This window comes from Notothenia rossii (genome assembly GCF_949606895.1).
Source record: "Notothenia rossii genome assembly, chromosome: 6".
Taxonomy (NCBI): domain Eukaryota; kingdom Metazoa; phylum Chordata; class Actinopteri; order Perciformes; family Nototheniidae; genus Notothenia; species Notothenia rossii.
The window spans coordinates 72260050-72270663 of record NC_136909.1 but is presented as its reverse complement, the minus strand read 5'-3'; positions in this window follow the sequence as shown (position 1 = coordinate 72270663).

Sequence of the window (10614 nt, the reverse complement as noted above, 5' to 3'; positions counted from 1 at the left end):
AAAGTAGGGTATATACTTTGCTCCATACTGACACACACAGCAGTGGGTACAATATTTATCCTAAGTAGTTAAGGTAAAATACATAAAATAAAAAAGTTCTGACTCGATGAATTAACTTCTGTTTTTTAACGAAAATTACTATTATAAGCAGCATAGCCATACACTTAATCACACACACACACACACACACACACACACACACACACACACACACACACACACACACACACACACACACACACACACACACACACGAACGCACGCACATGTGGTGTTAGCTGTTATGCTTTAATTGTGATAGAGCCATGGGCGCGGGAAGGGGGGTGCTGAGGGCGCTGCAGCACCCCCTAGCGGCAGGCAGGGGGTGCGGAGCTCCCTTGTCTGGATTATTATTTTGACGGTTATTGCTGCTCCCGCTGTGCATAATCTGTGTAATATGTAGCCAATAAATTCCACATTGTTGGTCAAATAATATTTTGGCCTGCCCCGAATGTTTTTTCTGTAGCCCCGGACAATTTTACCTCAATAATATAATACATTAACCGTGCTTTACGTGAACCTCATCAAGACACTAGAAAGGACGGCAGGACTGTAATTTCCCGGACAATTTTACCTCAATAATATAATACATTAACCGTGCTTTACGTGAACCTCATCAAGACACTAGAAAGGACGGCAGGACTGTAATTTCCCGTGTTCAGTGAATGCAACGGAGGCAAGACACCAGACCAATCAGAGAGTTGGAAATAAAAGTGTGCTTTTGTCATTCAAGCTCGCGGCTCTGTGTGTGTGCGGAAATAGCGCATTTAGGTTGTGTGAGAGAGGGGGAGAGAGAGAGGGACCGGTGCCAGCAGCAGGGACCGTGTTGTTAGCATCTGGTTAGCTAGCTGCACTAACGGAGCTGTTTGTTCCACAACAAGCTGGAGGAGAGCTCTCCTCTCAGACTGAGAGGCTCAGGTGAGCTAAAGGACTCTCTGAGTGTTTAGATAGTTAACTTTAGTCTAAGTTATCTCAGTGGGTCTCAAACGGTTTGGTCAAAAATTATTCAAAAGATTATTTCCGCGGCACACCTTCATATGATCATTATAGTTATAAAAAAAATAAGAGAATAAAGGAAAAACAGTTATGAAATACTATATGGCAGTAAAACAAGAATACAGTTTGAAAGGGGAGTGATTTGTAAAATATCCATAAAGAAAAAGAACATCTGCTTACAGTTGTGTTTCATCTGGGTGTTGAGAGATGTATCCATAGATCTCTTAATGTTGCTCTCAAAGTGCACCAGATTGATGCTTTTAACTTCAATATTTTAAAAAAATCTTCCTGGGGGAGCATCCCCCCGGACCCCCCTAGAGGAGGTGAGGTCTGCTCCCCACTCGTAAAAAATAGCACTTTCCCCCTGCCTATATGCCGTGAGCTGATTATCGAGCCTTCATTGTAACAGTCGCGGGTTTACTGTGTGTTTGCGTGTGGGGAGTTTTTTTGTGCGTGCTCTATAGTGCCCGTAATAGTGTTCACTGGAGTCCAGCACCTCAGCACCCCCACTCAAAATACCTTCCCGCGCCTCTGGATAGAGCTAACAGGATGTATGAGACCGGATGTGGACACGACTGGTCATGCTACTACGAAATGACATGGAGAGTACAAGCCTGAATAAAGTGACCACCATGCTCTAGACCGTCTGTATTACTTTACGCTTACCACGACATGGTGTCAGAACGTGGGCAGCAGTAAAGAGCTAGGTTGAAGTTGGAAAGAGGGTTGTGGAAAGTTAACGTCTGCAAGCGGCGAGATGTTAGACGACGACGGAGATGCAGCGCCGGCTGCACAGCCTCCACAACCGGCTGCACAGCCTCCACAACCTCCCCAGCTACAGGCTAATGCTAACGCTCCTCCGAGCGCTACGTTCACCATCCAACCACCTGAGGCATTCGACTTCGCAAAGCCTCAGGACCGGGAGCGATGGATACGCAGGTTCGAGAGATTCAGACTGACCAGCAACCTCCATCTTAGCACAGAAGCTAACCAGGTGAACACGCTGATCTACTGCATGGGGGATGAAGCAGACGACATCCTACGGGGTCATGATTTATCCTACGCACAGAGACAGCAGTACACTTCGGTAAAAGCCACACTTGAAACGTACTTTGTGCCTAGAAAGAACGTGATATATGAGAGGGCAAGATTCAATCAGAGAGTGCAGCAACCAAACGAGGCTGCAGACGCTTTCATTACTGCATTGTATGCCCTAGCAGAAAACTGCAAATACGGAGCACTCCGCAACGAGTTAATAAGAGACCGGCTCGTAGTGGGGTTGAGAGACACCAGTCTAGCTGAGAGGATGCAGTTAGACAAGGATTTGACGCTCGAAAAAGCAGTCAATATGGCCAGACAGTCCGAAGTGAAAGGCAGCAAACAGACCTCAGAGGAGGGGGTAGAATGGAAATTGATGCAGTAACAAAAGGCAGAAGACAAAACCCATTCACCCCAAAGTGCCCCCATCAACCAATGCACCCATCAACAAAACCACAGCCATCATCTGATCGCCAGTCATGCTACAGATGTGGAAAGTCCCCTGGTCATGCAAATGCACAGTGTCCAGCCAGAGAGGTGGCATGTCATGCATGTGGAAAGAGAGGTCATTACAGTAAAGTATGTACATCTACCAAAGCAGTACATGCTGTAGAAACAGAAAGTTGCTATGATGATGATGATGATGATGATGATGGTGATGATGATGATGATGATGACACTCCCTTGTTCCTAGGCTCAGTAGATGCAGGTTTAGACCCATGGTATGCTGATTTGACTATAAGGGACCATAAGGTCAGGTTTAAGATAGACACAGGAACTGATGTCTCAGTTATTCCAGCCCAGACCTACTATGCCATTGCTGAGAGCAACACACAGCTTTAGCTAAGCCTGACAGACCACTATTTGGCCCAGGTCGCATGCTTCTATCTGTTTTAGGCAGATACAGAGAGTCACTATGCAAAGGAGAGCAGGTGATACAGGAGGATGTTTACGTTGTCAATTACTTAAACGTAGCCTTGTTAAGCAGACCAGCAAGTGTAAAGCTTAAACTAGTCTACAGAGCAGACAGCATACAGAAGTCAGAGAGGGAAGAGTCCTACCCAAAGTTGTGTCAGGGTTTAGGTATGATGCAGCAGCCATACACTTTTAAACTCAGGCCAGACACTATTCCCTATTCCCTGGCCACACCTAGACGGGTCCCCATCCCTCTACTCGACAAAGTGAAAGAGGAGCTCAAAAAAATGGAGGACATTGGGGTCATCTCCAGAGTTGAAGAGCCGACCGACTGGTGTTCGGGAATGGTTCCGGTGCCTACAAAGACTGGCTCAGTGCGCATCTGCTTCGACCTTACCCGCCTCAACGAAGCAGTTTGCAGAGAGAAATACATATTGCCTTCAGTTGAGCAGACAATTGGATCTCTGGCGGGAGCCCAGATCTTCAGCAAGTTAGATGCCAACAGAGGATTTTGGCAGATCCCATTATCCCCTGAGTCGTCACTGTACACAACGTTCATAACTCCCTTTGGGCACTTTTACTTTAACAGACTGCCCTTCGGCATAGCGTCAGCCCCAGAACATTTTCAGCGGCGCATGTCAATGATTATCGACGGGCTGCAGGGGGTTGTATGTCACATGGATGATGTCCTCATCTGGGGGAGAGATCAACAGCAGCACGACATCAGACTACACACTGTCCTCAACAAGCTCCAAGACACCGGGGTCACACTAAACATGGAGAAGTGTGAGCTAAGCAAACGTGAAGTCAAGTTCCTCGGTCATATTCTGTCAGCTGACGGTGTGCAGCCAGACCCAGACAAGGTAAAGGCTGTCATGTCCATGAGAGAGCCGTCCAACACAGGAAAGGTTCGCAGTTTCCTGGGAATGTTAAACCAGCTGGGAAAATACATTCCAGGTCTAGCCGAAAAGGACAAGCCGCTGAAAGACCTTCTCTCAAAGAAGTATCAGTGGGTCTGGGGCTGTGCACAACAGAAAGCGTTTGACCAGCTGAAAAATGATCTCACATCACCTCCAGTGCTGACACTTTACGACCCCAACAAAGAGCTGAAACTGTCTGCGGATGCCTCTTCCTATGGACTGGCTGCGGTCCTCCTACAGAAGGAGGGAGAGCAGTGGAAACCAGTCGCGTATGCATCACGCTCTATGAGAGAGACAGAACAGAGGTACGCCCAGGTGGAGAAGGAGGCGCTAGGATTGACATGGGGGTGCAAGCGTTTTAGAGACTTCCTAATTGGGAGACATTTTGCCATGGAAACTGACCACAAGCCACTTGTCAGCCTGCTAAGTCACCAGGCACTAACTGAGCTTCCTCCCAGGATCCAGCGGTTTCGACTCAGACTCATGAGGTACAGTTACACAATCACACACACACACACCTGGCAAAGCCCTGTTTACAGCCGACACTCTCTCACGCTCACCTGTCAGTCAAAACTCAAGTTCAAAACTGACAGACAACGACTTAATGGAAGACACAAACATCTATGTCGATGAAATCATCAATAGCATGCCCGCCAGCTCAACATACATGACACAACTGAGAGAGCGACTGCAGGAAGACAGTGTTTGCTCGGAGGTCATGTCATACTGTCAGAGAGGATGGCCTGACTGCAGCCAGCTCACAGGTCCAGTTAAAGCTTACTGGCCTGATAGAGCTGTACTTACTGTACATAATGGACTCCTGCTCTTGGGCTCCAGACTAGTCATTCCCACAGCGATGCGCAACACTGTCCTCAATGCACTACACAAGGGACATCAGGGGATGACCAGAGAGCAGGCCAGAGAGACGGTATGGTGGCCTGGCTTGAGCGGCCAACTAAACGAGCTGGTGAGAAATTGCAAAACATGCATCAAAGAGCGTGGCAATCCTGTGGAGCCATTGATGTCCAGTGAGCTCCCAAAGAGACCATGGCAAAAAGTAGGTTCTGATTTATTCACACTCAACCATGATAACTACCTACTAGGGGTTTCACCAACTAATCGACTAGTCGACTAGTCGACTACCTTTACCACTAGTTGGCGCTGTAGGCCCTAGTCGACTAGTCGTGGAAAAAAATGGAGGTAAACGAGGTGCTGCAAAAATGCTACAAAACACGTCCGACATTCTTATGTATGGCAGAACTTCAACGAAGATGTAACCAACTCCACAGTGAAGTGTCAGTTGTGTACAGCTGTACTGAAGTACAATACAAATGCATCTGCTATGCGCAACCATCTGAAGATGAAAAACCCGCTGCCAACAGCTAGCACTAGCAGTAATGCTAGCACCAGTGAGCAACGGACCGGCGTCAGCACTGAACAGAGGCAAACGAACAGCAAGAAAACACGGGTCAACAGTGATGCGGATGATGAGCTACGGGATTACTGCCAGCGGACACCGCATATCCCCGCAATGGATAATCCACTGGAGTGGTGGGCAGAAAACGTGCACCGCTTCCCCCGCTTTCGAGGAGCTACCTGGCTATTCCAGCCCCAAGCACCCCGAGTGAGAGGGTTTTTTCCCTGGCAGGCAACACTGTCACCCGAAAGCGGTCAAGCCTCCTTCCCTCATATGTCGATGCGTTGGTGTTCAAACCAAAAATATGGAAAGGTGGACGTTATCGTGGAGGACAGCGAATAAAGTGTTGCGCACTGGATTTACGTGGCATTTATGTAAACAAGAGTTTTTTGCTGTCGATTTTGGTGAGTCCAGTGTTTGTTATTTACTCAGCCATGTAACACAAATTAAAATGCAGTGTTTAATGTTACTGTATGAGTTCCAATAGAAAATACAGTTGTAAACCTCTCTTTGTGTGTCTCTATTATGACGTAACGACTAGTCGACTAGTCGACTACTATTTTGAAAAACTAGTCGACTAGTAAATATTGGTAGTTGTGAAACCCCTACTACCTACTAGTAGTGGACTACTACTCTAGAGCCGCTTTCACACCGCAGTACTTGCCGTACTTTAGTGCCCACGGCACTAAATCCGCCAGGGGGCTAGGGCCAATCGCATTCACACCGCAGTACTTTCCCTGAGGCAAGATTACGCTGACGTCACTTCGTCTTCTTCTTCTCTGGGTTTACTGGCAGGCCGCAAAACGACTTCACGGCGAGTAGGAAAAAAAAACGAGAGAAGAAGTACTACACGGGGGAGGGGGTATAAAGCCCACCCACTGTACATGATATATATATATGTTACCTATGTTGCAAATGTATTATCTTTTCAATTTACACACGGCATCTATTGCACGTCTGTCCGTCCTGGGAGAGGGATCCCTCCTCTGTTGCTCTCCCTGAGGTTTCTCCCATTTTTCCCTTTAAACTGGGTTTTCTCTGGAAGTTTTTCCTTGTACGATGTGAGGGTCTAAGGACAGAGGGTGTTGTATTGTCATACTGATATTCTGTACAAACTGTGAAGTCCACTGAGACAAATGTAACATTTGTGATATTGGGCTATATAAATAAACATTGATTGATTGATTGATATATGATAGGTAGGCTCAGCAGACAGACCGTAGTGCAAAGATAAAGTGTCACATGATTATCTACTAAATAGTGAATTCAGCATCAACTTCACCAAGATGAAGTTCATATCTTCCTAAGATACGTGACTCAAACCAACAAAATGTCCAAGCAAAGAATCATGTGCACCATGAGGCTGGGTTATAAGGGTAATTTACAAATAAAATACCCCATTATAACAATGGACTTTATCTTTATGTATTTATTATATATTACCCCCTCAGGCTGATTTTGTTTGGTGTTTTTCCCTTATTTATCTAAAAGAAATGACATGATAGACTAGAGAATGCAATTCCTGAAGAAATTGCTCGTGGGAATGCTTTATACTGAAAATCTGACGCTAAACTTTTGAAATGTAATGTGTAAGAAAAAAAGTGAATAATTTAGATTGAAATGATACATGAACACTGGGGGCTTGAATGTGTGATGAGAGAAGAAAAGAAAGTGAAAAGGCTTGGAATAGCAGCAGAATATTTAAACCGCAAACTTCTGAACTAACTTGATGGCGAATGATCTGTCGCCATGGCAACAGCATTTGATGTCACCTCATAATACGCTTAGATGCGTTGATGGCTGCATTGTTACCAAACCTGTGAAGTTTTGGGCTGTTTGGAGTATTTTCACTGAAGTTATGAGAAAACCGTGTTTCAAGGCAAGCATTGTGTTGCCATGGCAACGGCATTTGAAGAAATCTCAAAACTGTCCCGTAGATGTCTTCACGGCTGGACTGTTAGCACACTTGTAAAGTTTGAGCACTTTTTGAACATTTGCATAGGAGTTATAGCGACATCATGTTTTATGGCGAGGGATGCGTTTCCATGGAAACGGCATATGGTGAGATCTCAGATTTGGCGTAGAGCTGTTGAGGCATGGACCGGTGATATACAAGTGAAGATTGGGGGACGATTGGACCGTGTCGATGGGACTTACAGCCACATCGTGTTTCATGGCGAGTGGTCCGTCGCCATGGCAACGGCATTTGATGACACCCCATACTACGCTTAGATGCGTTGATGGCTGCATCGTTACCAAACCTGTGAAGTTTTGGGCTGTTTGGAGTATTTTCACTGAAGTTATGAGAGAACCGTGTTTCAAGGCGAGCATTGTGTTGCCATGGCAACGGCATTTGAAGAAATCTCAAAACTGTCCTGTAGATGTCTTCACGGCTGGACTGTTTGCACACTGCTATCTGAAGTCTGCTGCTCTGAGCATGTCAGTTGGAGTGATGACATCATCGTATTCCATTGCACAGGTATTTATAGTTTATAACGAGGTGCCTAGACTTCAAAGGCTTCATTGTTCTGAATGAGAGATTAACCTCTTACATGTGAGCGTTTTGTGGAAGAACCGTAACAGATATCTGCGAAATTTGAAAACGTGAAGCATGTCAAGGAAGTTGAGTATCTGAAGTGTAATCTTTGTGTAGTTTCGGGTTAATAATGTGGCCTTTTTGGCAGTTTAACTAAAGGTGTGCGACTGCTGCCGTGAGGAAATATCAGCCTGAAATTACAATGGGCTTTAATGGAGGAATGTTGAACGTTTTTTTGACTTCATGCCCTCAAAAAGCATTTGGTTTAATTATTTTTTGCTTAATTATTTGTAATTTTTCAAGCTACGAGATGTTTTCTTACGTTTGTCATGATAAATTATGTCTCAGGAATGTAGGGTTTGGGAATTATGGCAGTTTTTAAAAAATATATATGAATGCGAATATCAAGCTGTCCTCCACTCTAGCTGTGACATCACACACTCTAGTTAATGTTAAAATGTGAAGAAAACCTCTAAAACAAGGTCTGAACAATGTTTAATATCTCTAAAAGTAAGAATCAGATTTAACAGTTGTTTTACACAAATAATGTCAGAAAGATGTGTAACATTTTAAAGTTGGAATGAGGTGTCTGAGTGAAAGTATGAATGAACAGTTAGCAGTTGAATTGCATGAAGATTTGTTGAAGTCTGAAGATTTTCTCCATTGACTTCAATGTTAAAAATGTGATGTATTATGGGATGTATCTCTGGAATTATGAAAGTTATGAATGAGAAAAGTAATAGCGATCGATTCCCGACCGAGCTGAACGTTTTGATGTTTGAACGGAGTTTCTGCGATGTTCAATGCGGGACTTGTGTTCTCATTCATAACACTCCGTTCGATGTCTCACTATGGGATGCGCCTCATCGTGGAGCAAACAGAAGCATCAATGTCATTACGCCAATCCTGATTGGCTGGTGATCTTGACGTCAGCGTCAGGGAAATCCACCCACCCTATAAGTAGCTAACGCCACGTTGCAGCGTCATTCAAACACCTCTTTTCGCTTCAGAGCACATCTCGACATATCAGTAGCCGGGCTAGCTTAACGGTCCACAGACTGAACCCAAAGCTAACTTTCGGTCGACGGGCGCTCGCCGGCTACTTTTCTGCTTCGCAAGAAGACTGTTAATACTAACACACCAGTTAGTATTGCAATCTACCTCGCCGTTTCTTTCTTCGGAAATAAAGGTAAGGTTTTGATTTTTCAAGCTAGTGACACACCTGTTGCTAGCTTGCCTTCACTCACAAACGACACCACGGTAGTGAGGACGTTTTTTCTTTTTCTCTCTCACACCAGAGGAGGGGAAGATAAAAAGGTATTAACACACCAGTTAATATTCTTTGAGAATAAAATTCTAAACCGTCGCTTTTTCTCCGGATTAACGACAGGTGGGGAAATAATTTTTTCTCGGCAACATACCTGTTACGAGCGGGTCCTCTCCACGCCGTCACCACGGCGAACGAGATGGACGCTTCTCTCCCTCACACCAGAGGAGAGCGGCTGCTGAAGATATCACGCACAGACTCACACCAGGTCTGCTCGTCCTGCCACGGGCTGGAACACGCCCAGGAGGCTATCGACAACCCCGGCTCGTGCGGGCATTGTGCCCGCTTCACCATCAAGAGACTCCGCCGACGGCTAGCACGCCAAGCTAGCTTGTCTGGACAGGACCCCCTCATGTCCGCTGTTTCGCCGGCCGGCAATCAAGACATGGGGGCGTCCGCCGCAGAAATTGAGCCCCGCGCTGTGTCAGGCTGGGGCTCAACAACAGCGGCAGCCGCTGAACCGGAGCCCCGCGCCGTGTCAGGTTGGGGCCCGGTGGCGGCAACAGCCGCGAGAGCGGAGCCCCGCGCTGTGTCAAGATGGGGCTCCCAACTGGACCTCACCATGGTCTCGCCCGCGGAGGATGTCCTGGAGTTGGAATACATTGAAGACGAAGAGGATGCCTCTGAGTTCCTCCTGTCTGACTCGGATGAGCAAAAAGATGATATCTTCGTGTCATCAGCTCAGGCTGCAAAGCCGGGAGCGATGGCTGCTCTCCCGGGCGATAGCGCACCAGCTTCGCCCTGTCTGAGCATGGACCTGCAGGCCGTGTGTCAATGCGCCGCGTCCAGGCTGGACATCCCATGGCCTGAAATGGCCAAGGAGACCTCCAGGTCTCGCTACGAGGGGAAGACTTTGCCCCAAGCAGCGAGGACAAAGAGGCAGCTCATTCCAGTCTTCCCGGAGATGCTGGACGAGGTGTCGGTCTCAGGCCCCAATTCAGGGTGCCTCCTCCCTGGACTGTGACGGTATGGAGAGGCTCGGCCTGCTCCGCATACCGCCCATGGAACCGCTGGTGGCAGCCCACATCCAACCGAGGCTGGCTCCAACACCGAGCAGGAACCCCACGCTACCGGTGAACACAGACCGATTCCAGTCAGCGATGACGGAACGGGCCTATAAAGCCGCAGCGTTGTCCGCCAGGGCACTCAACGTATCCTCACTGCTGACTGCCTACCAGGCGGAGCTCTGCGAGGACCTGTCGAGCAAACCTGGGCCGGCCGTGTGGGACGAGATCGCAGCGATCACGGACATTTGCCTCCGTGTGCAGCGCTGTGCAGTCCAGGCCACGGGCAAAGTCATGGGCATAATGGTGGCACAGGAGAGAGCCAGGTGGCTCAACCTGACCAACCTCCCAGACCGAGAAAAGGAGGATGTTCTCGAGGGTATTTTCGGCTCCGCTTTAGTCTCGATGCAGCGGAGGTGTGA